The sequence below is a fragment of the Phocoena phocoena genome, chromosome 13 (genome assembly GCF_963924675.1).
Source record: "Phocoena phocoena chromosome 13, mPhoPho1.1, whole genome shotgun sequence".
Lineage (NCBI taxonomy): Eukaryota > Metazoa > Chordata > Mammalia > Artiodactyla > Phocoenidae > Phocoena > Phocoena phocoena.
This window is the reverse complement of record NC_089231.1, coordinates 73282779-73296672: the sequence shown is the minus strand read 5'-3', so window position 1 is coordinate 73296672 and position 13894 is coordinate 73282779.

Below are 13894 nucleotides of genomic sequence, written 5' to 3'. Positions count from 1 at the left end.
CGGAGTGGTGGCCTGGAGCGCGGAAGGCGCGGGACCCGCGGGGGGCCCTTGGGCCGGGCACCACCTCTCTGGGCTTGGGTTTTGTTACCTGCGAAGAGGGCGCCAACGTGGGCTCCGGGGATGCAGGCCCAGGTCCCCCAGTATCCAAGCCCAGGAAGCAAACACAGAAGGCCCTGCAGCCCACCCCGGAGTCACCTCCTTTTTGGAGAGCTTGGAAGAGGGAGTTGGGGTCCTGAGGTTTGCCCCGCACCTCTGGGAGGGAATTGGGGAGCCTGGAACTTCCAAAGGCCACTTCTTAGTTACTGAGCCCCAGAGAGATGGCTCTTTCCCTGCAAGAGGCAGGAAAATCTTTAACCTCCCCTCCAGCTATGCCCTGGAGACTCCTGGGAGGTCTCTGAAGACAGGGAGAGACCTCCCATCCTCCCCGCATGGCTGGCCGTTCCAGCCACAGGCACCCGTGCCTGGCCCAGCCCCAGCGGGTTTCTCCATCTGTCTTCCCCATTTTGCAGATGAGGAAACTGAGGCTCTCAGGTCGGGGATGTAGCCAAGTGGAATTTACATCCAGGGCTGTCCGGCTCCACCGTCCTCCCTGCCTGGTGCCCAGAGGGTGTCTTGGAAGTTACCCAGGAGGGGGTGGGCTTATGGCTGCTGAGTGTCTGCAACAAGGGCTTCTGCTGGGAGCAGGGGTAGGGGCCTGATGTCATGTGTGAGCTTTGATCTGGGACGCTAAGACCCACTGGAGGGTTTAAGCTTTGCCACTTTATCTCTGGGGCGGGGACAGCGGGGTGAAGAGGTGGCCTCTTCTGAGAGATCAGGTACTAGGGTCAGCCCAGGTCATCTGTGAGGTTAAAAGTGGGGCTTGTGTGGGCCCGAACCCTCACCCTGCCACCCCACTACTGTGTGACCCTGGGCTGCTCCCTCAGCTGCCTGAGGGACAGAGAGCTCATCTGGAAAATGGGGTCGGCTGAAGGTGAACCCCGAGGCTGGGGTGAGGACAGCGGACCTGTGAGGGGACCCACGCCGTGCCTGGAGCCCCAGCTGTTACTATGCTCGTGCTGTTGTTGCCCCAACGTCTTCTTAATGGAAGGGGGTGAGAAAGGTGATTGGCCATTTCCGCATTTCTCTGCATCATTCTGTTTGAGTAACAGTGGGAACCAGAAAGGCTGGGGGCCCCTTTTCCCACCATCATTGATCAATCGGAGCGGGGAGGGGCTCCCAAGACACACGGCAAATGGCGGTCATGGGCCAGTCAGGCTCACGTTTGTGAAAGCAGGGTGGGGTCATTCTGAAGGTTTAGGGAATGGGCACCTGAGGAAGAAGCGTGCAAGAGAGCCCCAGTGGAGATGCCTGGGATTCCCCAAGCTAAATCCAGACCAGATGCCTTACATCCGGGCCGCGGCTGTGGACACCCCCGCCACCTCCTCAGGTGTGAGCTGGGCCTCAGCCATTTCCTTTGTCCATCGAACCCTCCGGGAAAGCCATCCTGTGTCAGCCCTGGGCTGGGCACTGAGGCACCTCAGACCCAGCCTAGCCCCAGCCCGAGGGGCGTGAACTGAGCGGTCCAAGAGAGCGGGTGAGATGGGAGGAAGGGCTGCCCCTCTCCCACGGCCGCCTCCCTGACCCTGGGGTTGCCCCTCGTGCCAGCTGTGGCTTCCAGCAGGAGCCCCCACACCAGACCTGAGGGCGCCCAGCAAGGGAGCACTGTGCTGGATGCCGTGAAGGGTGTGCCGCCCATGAGTGGGGGCCAGGAGAGCGCTCTGGGGGTGGCACTGTGGCGATCCAGTACCCGGGACGGCTTGATCAAGGTGGCACTTGAGCCTCACCTGGAGGAATAAATGCAGATATTGGGCAAAAGGGTTTTTAGGTAAAGACCTGACTTCTACCTGTCACCAGGTGGTAAAACTAGGGTTTGGAGAGCTGAGACATCATCCTGTTTGTCTGGAGTGTGTGACATGAACAGGAAGGACAGGGGATCAGACAGGCAGGGACTGGGTCAGACCCAGTACAGGGGTCCAGGCTGGGAGGGACATGCCGGATGTGTGGTCTTGAAAGGTCCGCAGAGTGGGGGCCAGGCGGGGAGGCCGGGCAGGGGAAGTCATCCAGGCCAGAGGTGTGAGGCCCCAGGTAGGGACTGGCAGGGGCGGCTGGAAGGTGTAGGGGGGAGAGAACCACACAAGCCTTGGCCTCACTGCACCTGGCACGCGGTGCTCAGTAAATCACTGTTGCACGGTTGAGTGACTGAAAACATCGTTTTGAGAGGGCCAGAGTCCTTTGAGGCCCTTCGTGTGTTCCCAGGAGGGAGGGGGCCACGTGGAGCAGGCAGCTCTACCCCTCCCAGGCCCGCAGCCTGCTGTCTGCCTCAGTTTCTCCCATTTGACTCCGGGAAAGACACTCCAGGCCCCTCCCCAATTCATGGGGACCCAGGGACTAGCTCCTCTTCTTGTCACACACACGATCTGGGGAGCCAAGGGAACATTTCATGCTAGCAAGCCCTCTGGAATGCTGTGTGTCACCAAGTTGGGGTGGAATTCACCTGTTAAAGATTAATTCAGATCTCTTGAGATGCTTGTGGTCCTGGGCCCCGCAGCTGCTGCTCTGAACTCTGGGTGCAAGGTTCTTTCTGGCTTTAGCCAAGCGTGGGCTGCATTAGTGGTCATTACGATGGTTGCGAACATTTATTGAGCACTTACTGTGCGCCAGGCGCTGAGCCCAACACTCAGTACATTTGGATGCAAAGCTGGGATTATACCCATTTTTGAGAGGGAGGAACTGAGGTCAAGGTGGTGAAGTTGCTTGCCCAGCTGGGAAGGGCCGGAGCTGGGATCTGAACTCCATCTATCTGATTCTAAAATCCATGCCCTTAACTTCCAAAGTGGCCTGTCCGCATTTGTCTGGATCTGGGGTCATGGGAAGATAGTCTGTACTTTAGAGATAAGAACCTGAATTGTTCAGACAGGCCTGGGTTTAAATCCGAGGCCTGCTGCCTTCTCACCAGGGGAGCTCGGGCAAGTCACCTCATCTTTCTGAGCCTCGGTTTCCTCATCTGTCAAATGAGGCTGTCAACCCCCTCTTTGCGAGGACAGTCCGGGGCACACAGATGGGGCTCTGAGCATTATCGTCTTCCTCATCCTGTCCCCCGGCCTGTGCCGGGGTGCCTTTTCCTCCAGCTCATCTCTCTGAGAACCCCTCTGTGGCAGGAAAGCAGGTGGAAGGTAGCAGGGGCAGAGCTAGACTTGCATTTGGGCAAGGGGTGCTGCCTTTTCAGCTACAAAATATTTATGGGCATTGACTGAGCGCCAGGACCGCCAGAGTTTCCTGCTTTCCTAATGTAATGCTACCTGGTTCAGATCCCGGCTCTCGGTAAGTCCCCTTACTTCTTCTTGGGACTCAGTTTCCTCATCTGTAAAATGGGATAATGTTAGTGCCTGCTTCGTGGGGTGGTTGTGGACAGTCTCCAGAGCAACACAGACTGTTCAGTGTGTAACCAGTGTCTATTGCCTGACAGTCCCCTTGATGGTGTCACGGCATCACCCCCACTGGCGGTGGGTAGGGCAGGAATACTGAGTCCCATTTTACAGCAGAGGAAGGAAGTAATTTGCTCAGAGAGGCTCAGAGAGAGAAGTAATTTGCCTAGGGATGCCCCGCTGGCTCATGGGAGAGCTGGACCTGAAAGCCAGATCCCAGTGACTGGACACCTTGGGTCCCTGAAAACCCAGTGGGTGGCTCAGCTTCCTTCCTGAAAGGCCACTGGACTCTCCCTTCTTGGAGTCTGACCCACCTCTGTTCGCGTCCCAGCTTGGCCACTTGCTGCGGTGTTCCTGGGGCTGCCACCTGGGGTTTGCTGGAGGTCAGAGCTCTGCCAGTTGGGGAGATCTGGGTTATTCTGACTGCCACTCCTGCCCCGGCCTGGACTCCCCCTGCCTTGGGTGCCCCTGAGCTGTCACCCTGGCCGAGCAGGAATGAGGAAGGGAGGCCAGGCCCTCGCTTTCACTGTGACTCTGACTTCCTTCCCACCTCTGAGCCCCTTCCTGGTCATCGGCTTCCCCTTTCTGCTCCGAGCCCTGCCCACTGCAGGCTGTGTGACCTCAAGCAAGTCACCCCACGTCTCTGATCATGTTTCCTCAATTGTGAGGGATGGTCACAGGCGGCACGCCAGGGGCATAGGAGGCGCTCACAGGTCTGCTCCAGGTGAGGTCAGAGGGTGGGAGAGGCTACGGAAGGAGGTGGTGGTGTGGCGGGGCAGACAGGAGGGCCATTGACCAAACGGGAACATGCTTATTTTTCTTTGGGTGGTGAGTAACGGCCGCCCCTCCTGCCCCCGCCCTTGCTGCCACCGCACAAAGGGTCCTTAGTCTCACTGGACGCCTGTTTTTCCCTGAGGGTGGAGTGGCCTGGCTTCCACCCGGCTGACCTGGAGGGCTGACCACCTTCTGGGACAGCTCGTCAAGGGTATATATGGGGGGGGGGGCTACTTCCAACGTGTGTCCCCGATGGGCTCCACAGGCTCAGGGGGACCCCGGTGGGCAAGGGGCCAACTGACCTCAGACAGGGACCGGTTTGCCCATTCACTCCTGTCCCTGTGTCCCTTGGCAGAGAGGAGGGGCTGAGGAATACCTGTGGACAGAGTGAATGGTGAAGGAAGGAAGGAATGAGTGATTGAACAGATGAATCAGCAAGGCGGGGGCATCAGGAGAACCCGCCTGCTCAGATTCAGACTTGGGTTTGGGCAAGTGTCCTGGCATCTCTGAGCCTCAGTTTCCTCATCTGCAAAATGGACTCATGATAGCTGCCACCTCATGGGGGGACATTGAACCTCATAGGTCAGAGAGCCCAGCACGCAGTAGGTGCTCAATAAATTATGTTAAAGGATGGGAGGGAGGAAGTTAGCTAGCTGGGTAGAGGTTCAGCTGTGGAGATCTGTCTGCCCTGTGGAGGATGACTTAGCTGTTTGTGATTCCTTTCACTTATATACATGCGTTCATTCATTCGTTTGTTCATTCACTCAGCAAGTATATCTTGGATAGATACTATGTGCCAGGCCCTGTCCTAGGCACTGGGGACTCAGTGGTGACTGGAACAGAAGAGGTCCCTGCCCTCCTGGAGCTTGTGTCCGCGTTCCCATCATTGGGGGCTGCACTTTATGAGGCTCTGACACCCACAATGACCATGCAACCCAGCAGCAGTAGGTGCTGTGATTAGTTCGCTTTTGGAAATGAGGAAACTGAGGCTCAGAGAGCTGACATAATCTGCCTGGGGTCACACAGCTACTAAGTGGCAAAGCCACGATCGAAACTCTAAGTCTTTTTGTGCCGTTCCCGCTTGCCCCGTGACTTCCAAGGGGCGTGGCATTTAGAAAGACGACCCCAGGGAGAGGGCTTCATAGACCCTGAAGGGATGAACTCAAATGAGCTTAAAAGCAGGTGGTTGGAATCCTAGCCACATTCCCTTCCTGTTGAGTTGTGACCTCGGCTGGGTCTCTTGGTCTCTCCAAGCCTCAGTTTGCTCATCTGTGAAATGGGGATGAGAAGTAAACGCGAGAGCGCTCAGCACATGATGGATGTTGGATAAATGTCAGCCCCTCCCCTCCATTCTCCCCAGACGTGGTTTATTCATCTGACAATGGAGACGATGATATCTAACTTCTAGAGTTATTTTTTGGATTAAAAGAGATAGAAGATGCTGTGTGACATGTACCAATGGGAGGATAGGCACTGCTAATGTGGGATTTCAGGCCTTACTCTCAGCCATAATTCCAAGCAGTTAGCCAGAGACGCAGCCTACTGTTGGCATAGGCTGGTGAGGCCGGCTGGGGCAGAGACAGGATCTCAAACTGGTTTTCTGCTGCCTGGGGCTCCCTTCCCGGCTCCTGCCCGACCCATTCATTCCACGGTGTCTGCTCTCTTCTCTGACTTGGTCACCTCGAGATTTTTGCACGTGGGTATGAGGTGGAGGGGTGTGTGTAGGTATGGGTGGGTGGGTATCCTGTCTCCTCTGGGCCTCAGTCTCCCAGCTAGGAAATGGGGCCGTGATGGAAGAGAGATGGAAACAAGGAGGGGAGAAGACCCTTTCAGAAGGCCAGGTCTTCGCGTAGAGTCACAAGTCCTGGGTCACGTCTCCCCAGCTGTAAATTGAGGGAATATTAACAATGAAAAGGCAGCTGCCTTTTGTTAACATTTACTATGCACCAGGCGCTGTCTTAAACTCTTGAATTATCAACTCAATCAATTATCTTCCATTATCATTCAATCCTCACAACAGCCTTTTGGTGTAAGAGCTATCATTTTATTTTTTAATTCAAAGCGTGAATGTAGAGTCCAACCAATAACTATAAAGCAAATATGGGTTCACCCCTCCCAGGTGGCAGTAATTGTTTCCCCCATTGTACAGATGAGGAAACTGAGGCCCAGAGAGAGATGACTTGCTCCCAGCCGCCCTGCCAGGAAGTGGCAGGTGGGGAAGAGGACATAGGTTGGGTAGTTTCTGAGGCCACAGAATCCTCTCTGGGGGGGCTCTCTGTGGCTGTGACTGTCCTCCAGGAGAGGGGCTGCGCTAGGGAGAAGGGGCCTCCGTCTTCCTAGCTGGATCTGGGTAGCATCACGCTCTGAGCAGGGCTGAGTTAGAGGGTGGAATCCAGGGCTGTGCTCTGATGGGAGGGGGCGAGGCAAGGGAAGAAGGAGCCGGAGCTTCCTGGGACAGGGACTTCATGTCCTTGAGCCCCTGCTCTGTGCCAGCCCCTGTGCTGGACCCTTTATGAGCGTATAACCTCACGACGTTTCCTTGTTGCGCACCGAGGAAACTGAAGCTCCGGGAGGGGAAGTGACTTGTCTGAGGTCACCAAGCTGGGAAGTGTTATTGAGATGTAATTCACATGCATCTCACCCTTTCAACGTGTACAATTTAGTGGCTTTGTAGAGTGTTCAGAGTTATACAGACATCACCACTGTCTAGTTTCCGTGCCTTTTCATCACCCCCAAAATGAACCCTGTACCCGCTAGCAGTCACTGTCTCCCCCCCTCCCCCCAGCCCCTGGCAACCACTAATTTGATTTCTGTTGCTATGGATGTGCCTGTTCTGGACATTTCATGTAAATGGGATCCTATCACACGTGGCCTTCAGTGTTGTTCAGCGTGTGCTCTTAAACCATTGGGCCACACTGCCTCCTGGTGGCTCCCACCCTGGGGCCGGGGACCTTGGAAGCAAATGCGTGCCCGTGAGAGCTCAGAGGGGTATCTGTGTGCACTGTTGGAACCCCTCTGGCCAAGGACTTGCAGAATGCCCAAGTAACGGCCGTGGTCACATTGGCCTTGCCCTCTGTGGGGCCCAGTGAGTCACCCCCGCCCTGCCCCGCCTGGCACCCTCCTGGGTGGGGGGACCCGGCAGGACACTGGGGCTCTGTCAGGCCTGGTCAGGCAGCCGCTGTGGAGCAAACAGGAAGCGGGCTGGGCTGAGACCTGCTAGGTAAATACGGGCTGTCTGGGGAAGGTGCCCGGCATGGCGTGATGCCCCCTGTTGCTGCCGCCTGCCAGGGCCCAGGGAGCCTCGGGCAGCTTGGCAGGCAGTGGGTTTTGCCTGGCCAAGGGGCTGAGCTCCCAGTGGCAGCTGCTCTGAGGTGGCTGCCAGAGTCCCAGGCTCTGGGCCCAGCCACTCCGCCCTCCCTGGCTATCATACCTTCCTTGGTCCTCAGTCTGTCTGTTCATCTTCTAATAATGATGATGTAATGATACCGATGATGCGGACAACAGCCATCATTTACTGGGTGTGTGCTCTCTGCTGGGTGCTATCTTCTTTAACCTTCTCAACAATCCGGAGATAGGTGCTATGATCATCAGCATTTACAGGTGAGAAAACAGAGGCACAGAAAGGCCAGTGACTTGCCCAGGGTCACACAACTGGTGAGTGGGCAGTTTGCCTCTGGGGCCCCTGGTTCCCACCACTCACCCTAAACCACTCTTCTTCAACCCCCATCTTCCACCCTTTTCTTCTCGAGTCTCCTGGTCCTTGTAAAGTATCCACCGAAGGCATAGGTCCTGGGGCCACGTGCATCCTAGACCTGCTTCTGCCTCTAAGGAGCTGGGCAACCCTGTAAGAGTGACTCCACCTCTCTGAGCCTCAGTTTCCTCACCTGGAGGGAGGGGGGTTGGACAGAGCCGGTGTTTTCTCTCTCGGCACCAGCAAACCTTGGGATCCATCCTCATCTTCCTCCCCACCTCCCCACCCGCCCACCCACTCACCCATCTTTTCTTCCTTCCCACCTTTCTTCTCCGATGCCTCAGGCTGCACCGTTCCTCAGTGCCCCCTGCTCTTTCCCAGCTCCCTACCCTTGACCTTGCTGTCTCCTCTGCTCTTGTATCCCATTCCACTTGTCAAGCCCTCCTCCTTGCAGCCCCTCCCTGTGCCCGTCAGGTTTAGTGCTGCCTCCTCCCACCTTCCTCCTTGCAGAACTTCAGAGGACCTTGCCTTGCAGTGTAGGAACTTACTGATGCCTCGTCACGATGCTAATTGCTGGAGAGACAGCAGACACAAAAGAGTCCCTCCTTCATGGAACCCAAAACTAGAGGAGAAGAGAGAAGATGAATAAAAGAATGATATAAGTAAAGGTCAAAGTCTAATCACGAGAAGCGCTATAAAGAGAGGCACAATTTGCTCTAAGAGTGAACACAAGGGAGCCGGTTTAGACTGTGGGGGGGGCAGGAGGGCTTTTCAGAGGAAGTGCTGGTTGAGATGATACTCGAAGAAAGGGTTAGTGGAGGAAGTACATCCCAGGCAGAGGGAACAGCCCAGGCAAAGGCCTGGAGGGGGAAAGCCATCTGCCTTCTCTCCTAGACTGTGAATTCCCTGAGCTTCCACTCCTGTTTGCCCTGCAAGCAGGTGGCACTCAGCAGATGGAGTACACTGATCCCAGCTCCCTGGAATTCCTCCCCCTGGGGTAGAGCAGCCCCTGCACGCCTAAACTTGCCCCCAGATTTAAGCAGCTTTCCTTGGTCACATAATCAGGAGGATGGGATTTGACATTACGTGCCAGGGTTTCCATGAGATCAGGCAAAGCCACGGGGTAACGGTGAGGATGGGTCCCTTCTTCTACCCTCTGCGTGGGGACGGGGGATGGAGCAAGAGACTTCCACCCCACCCCAGCTGAGTCCGGGATTCTCAGAAGGCACCTGCCATTCACGTAGTCTTGCGGTTTGCTGTTTACTGAGGGCTTACTCTGTGCCAGGTGCTTGACTCAATTCATATAGTCCTCACGATGACCCAGTTAACAATTCATATAGTCCTCACGATGACCCAGTTAAGTTCCTCAAGGAAAGGTGAGGCAAGCGAGCCTCGGAGAGGCTACGTAAGTCTCTCAAGCTCCTCCAGCTGATGAGCGGTGAGTCTGGGAGCCAACCCGCTGATCTGACATCAAAATGCAAGTTCTTTCCATGCCCCCTTAGCTCCTACCAGGTGCCCCCTCCTTAGGGGGGAGGGATTGTGGGTGTGGCTGCTCTGACTGAGTCCGCAGGGCCATCAGAGCAGAATGCATGACCTTCAGCCATGTTTCTGGAGAGCCTGGAGTCTGACCCAGGCAGAGAGGAAGGCTTGGGGACCCTGGCTCAGCACTGTATCTCCTCACCCCGCCCGGGACCCCAGCACCCCTGACCTCGGCCACTCCCGAGCCCTTCTGGTCTAACCAGCTCTTGCCACCAGACATGCCTCAGCTTCTTGCTTTGTCTATAGCGGTTTCTTCTGTTTTCCCACCAGGTCAGCCCCAGCAGGGCAGGAGTTCTTTGTCTTGCTGACGTCTGTGTCCCCAAGACCTGGCACACAATAGGTGCTCAATAAACATTTGTTGAGTAAATACATAGGTGAATGGTTTCCAGTCCTGCTGCTTGATGCTAAAACAAAAACATTTGAAATCTGCTGCGTTAAGTGAACACAGCGGTCACACAGTGTGTGGGGATGTCCACGCTCTGCCTAAATGTCCTTCGCTGAGCCCCAGACATGCTCCTGGTGCCATCTGGGTGCTACCTGCTGCAAAGGCACTCCCAGGGCTCACAGCAGGCAAGCCGGCATGTGCCAGATCACATGGGGAGAGACAGGAAGAAACATACACGATATTTACACACAGAGGAGATGAAGGAGGACTCTCAGCCTCCCTCCTGCCCTGTACCCCTCCTTCCCTCTAAATCTGGCATGGGTTTGGAATGTGTAATAACAGCCTACAGGGCAAATTAGAACAGGGAGTGAACTCTATCCCCAACCACAGAGAACAGGGCAGTGTTTGGGGAGGGGATGGCCACAGAGCAGGCTGTGTGTGTATGTGTGTGTGCGTACACGTGTATATGTGTGTGGATGTGCATAGTGGTGTCTGTACACACTTGGGTTGTGTGGTGTGGAAGGAGTCCAAGGTTCGGAGTCCAGAGGCCTTCTTCAAGGCCGTTCGTTCACTCTCTGTGTGGCATCTCAGAGTCAGTTTCCTCAGCTGTAAAATGGGAGGCTCTGGCCGGTTAACCAAGGGAGAGGCTGGGAGGGCTTGGTGAATGTTAACCTGGGCCGTGAATGCCAGGCTGTAGTCCTACCACATGTGTGTGCCCGGCAGGCGGGGTGGTGAGGAGGACAGGTAAACTGGGACCGTATCATCATGGCGACGATGATTAAAGTATTTGTCAAGTGCTTATTAGGTGCCCAAGAGACACCTGACTTGCCCATTACAGCAGCCCTATGGGATAGAAGCTGTTTTGCAACCCTCATTTTATTGTAGGGAAACCAAGGCTCAGAGAGATTAGCATGAGCTGAGAATAATAGCCCTTACCTCCCGGGGCTGTTGTGCACCTTGAACAAGATATTCTAAGGGTCTGGTGTGGCGCCTGGCTCCCAGGCCATGCCTTCAACTGAGGGGTTAGGGTAGCCCAGGCTCCACAGCCAACTGCCAGGATTTGAATCCTGGTTCTGTCACTAATCTGCTGGGTGGTCTCAGGCAAGTCACTTAACCTCTCTGAGCCTCAGTTTCCTTATCTGTGAAAGGGGAATTATAGCAGTACCTACCTCCAGGTCGGGATTTCTCAACCTCAGCACTATTGACTTTTTGGGCTGGGTCGTTCCTTGTGGTGGGGACTGTCCTGTACATTGTAGGATGTCTGGCACTATCCCTGGTCTGCCTTGACCCACTAGATGCCAGTAGCCCTCTCTCCTCTGCGCAGTGTGACAACCAAACACGTCTTCAGACATTGCCGAGTGTCCCTGGGGAGCAGAAGGGCCCCCAGCTGAGAACTGCTGGTCTAAGGGTGCAGTGAGGACCGGGTGAGAGTGCGTGTATGAAGCACTTGGGCCCATCAGAGCCACATAATCACCATGATGACGGGGGTTTAGTTCAAAATTGCTACTTCACCATAATTAATATGTCCATATTGATCTCTATGTGTCTTGTCAAGGCTATGAGCAGGGTGTGAGTGACTGAGGGGGCATTTGAACCTGGGGCTGGCTGACTCCAGACCCCCTGTTGTGGAGTCCCCAGAAACCCTGGATGCCATCTGAGTTGAGATTTCTTAGGGCAGGGGGTGCAGGCATGGCGGGGGTTTGAGCGGCTGCCTCCTCTGGCCCCCCTAAGGCAGGGGCTGTCCTGCCCCCGTAGGGCCCTGGGACGGGGTGCAGGAATAAGGAGGGTGTTAACAGCAGAAGCATGTGCCCAATGCCTCCTCTTCCCTTGACCCTGGGTCCCCATTGAGGTGAACAGGACTGGGCCGGGGGAAGTCTAATCTTCCCCCTCAATGCCTGCACCCCAGTGCACACCCTCTCTGCCTCCACGTACCCCCATTCCTGCATTACTAAGCCCAGACTCACGTGGCAACCACTAGGGGTCTCCCTTTCCCACCTGGCGGGTGGATAGGAACTAATGTCTCCTGAAGTCCTACTAAGTGCTGGCATCAGGTGGGTGCTTCAAATTCCTGAGGGCACTGGCATTTCCCAAGAGCTTTAGGAGGAGGTGTGGTTACCCTGGTTTTACAGGTGGGGAAGCTGAGGCCCAGAGAGAGGAAGTGATTTGCCCAGGATCACACAGCTGCTAATTAACCAGGGCCAAGATGGGAACTGGGTATATCTGATTTCAGCAACTGTGCTCCTAACCCTTACTTACTCCTTTGATTATAATCACTGACAGCCCCCGGTTTAATCCCAGGGTTGACACTGGACATGCCTGATCTCATTTACTTCTTCCTGCAAACGTATGAAAAAAGCTACTATATTGTACCCATTTTACAAATGAGGAAACTGAGGCTCAGGTAGCTAAGGTCACTTTCTCAAGGTCATGCTGCACATAAATAGCAGAGCTGGGGTTAGAACCCAGGCCTGGAAGACTCTAAAATCTAGGCTCTCCCTACCTTCTGGTGCCTAGAAGGGGGTCTGTCCCCGGCAGGAGCTCTGACCCTCTGTGTGCCCTGCTGCACCTGCCAAGAGAGGCCTCTTGCAGTGCCGTAGCCTTCCCTCCTGGCAGCCACAAAACAAACAAGGTGGGAACCAATCTTTATTTGTTTTTCTGCTAATGTGTGGGGATGGAGAGATATAGAAAAGAGGGCTTTCCAGACATTTTCCTGCAGCCCGGGTGGGATGGTAGGAGTTCCAGGAAACTTGCCCTTGGTGTCTAGCCCTCCCAGTGGCGCGCCGCAGAGGGCAGGGGCTGACAGCCAGCAGGGCCTTGTCCCTCCCTTGCCCTTCTCCTGGCTAATTGGGCCTGGGAGCCAGAGAGAACTGGATTGAAGTCCAACTCTTCTTACAAGCTATGTGACTTCCCCTCTTTTTATTTATTTATTTATTTTTTTGCTATACGCGGGCCTCTCACTGCTGTGGCCTCTCCCGTTGCGGAGCGCAGGCCCAGCGGCCATGGCTCACGGGCCCAGCCGCTCCGCGGCATGTGGGATCCTCCCGGACCGGGGCACGAACCCACGTCCCCTGCATCGGCAGGCGGACTCCCAACCACTGCGCCACCAGGGAAGCCCATGACTTCCCCTCTTAAAGCTCCATTTTCCTCATCTGACAAATGGGAACAAATAATACCTTTGTCATCAGGTCGTGTGTCCATGTGGCACCCTTCTAGGTGTCAGGGACACAGGAGTTAACGAAACAGATGCATTCCCTATCTTCTGGTGCTCACAGCTCAGGAATTAACTAATCTCATGAACAAATGGTCAGGGAGGGCTTCCCAGAGGAATGGACATGAGCTGGGATCACAGGTGGGCAGGAGTTAACCAGGCAAAGAGGGGAGGGAAGGGGTCAGCGCTTGGCACTGGGGAGCAGAGTTTGTGCACTGTGGGAAGTTGACTAAATTCTCGGAACCTTGGTTTCCTGTTCTGTGAAATGGGGTCATAATGATGGTGCTGGGAAATTGAGGGCTACTGACTCCCACAGTGGGTTCATGAGTATTTCTGAGCACCTAGTGTCCCTGAAGCATAGATTTGATGGTTATGTTTTAGTAGGTGCTTACGGTGTGGCAGGCACGGCACTGGCCACTGGAACACGTGCTCTCTGCTTCCCCATTTCACAGGTGAGGAAACCGAGGCTGTGAACCATCCACTTTCGCATCACACGGTTGCTAAATGTGGAGCTTGGAACTTGAACCCTGCTCTGGGGGCCCCGAAGCTGGCTTGGTTGGCCAGGAGTAGGCCCCAGGCTCCAGATCTGGGGACCCAGTGTGACTCTGATGCCCTTTCTCCTCCAGCTAACGTCCAGGGTAGCTGGACCTGAGGCAGACTCACGTTTCCAGGTCCCTGAAAGAGGCTCTGTTGCAGCTCCTGCCGGGGGCTGGCGGCCAACCACATCTGGGAGTGGCCACCCTGAACCCCTGTCATTACAACGGTGGCTTTGAAGAAGCTGGCAGCAGTGCTGTTTGCCCACGTGGGAGGGGGCTTCCTGGAGCCGGCCTGAC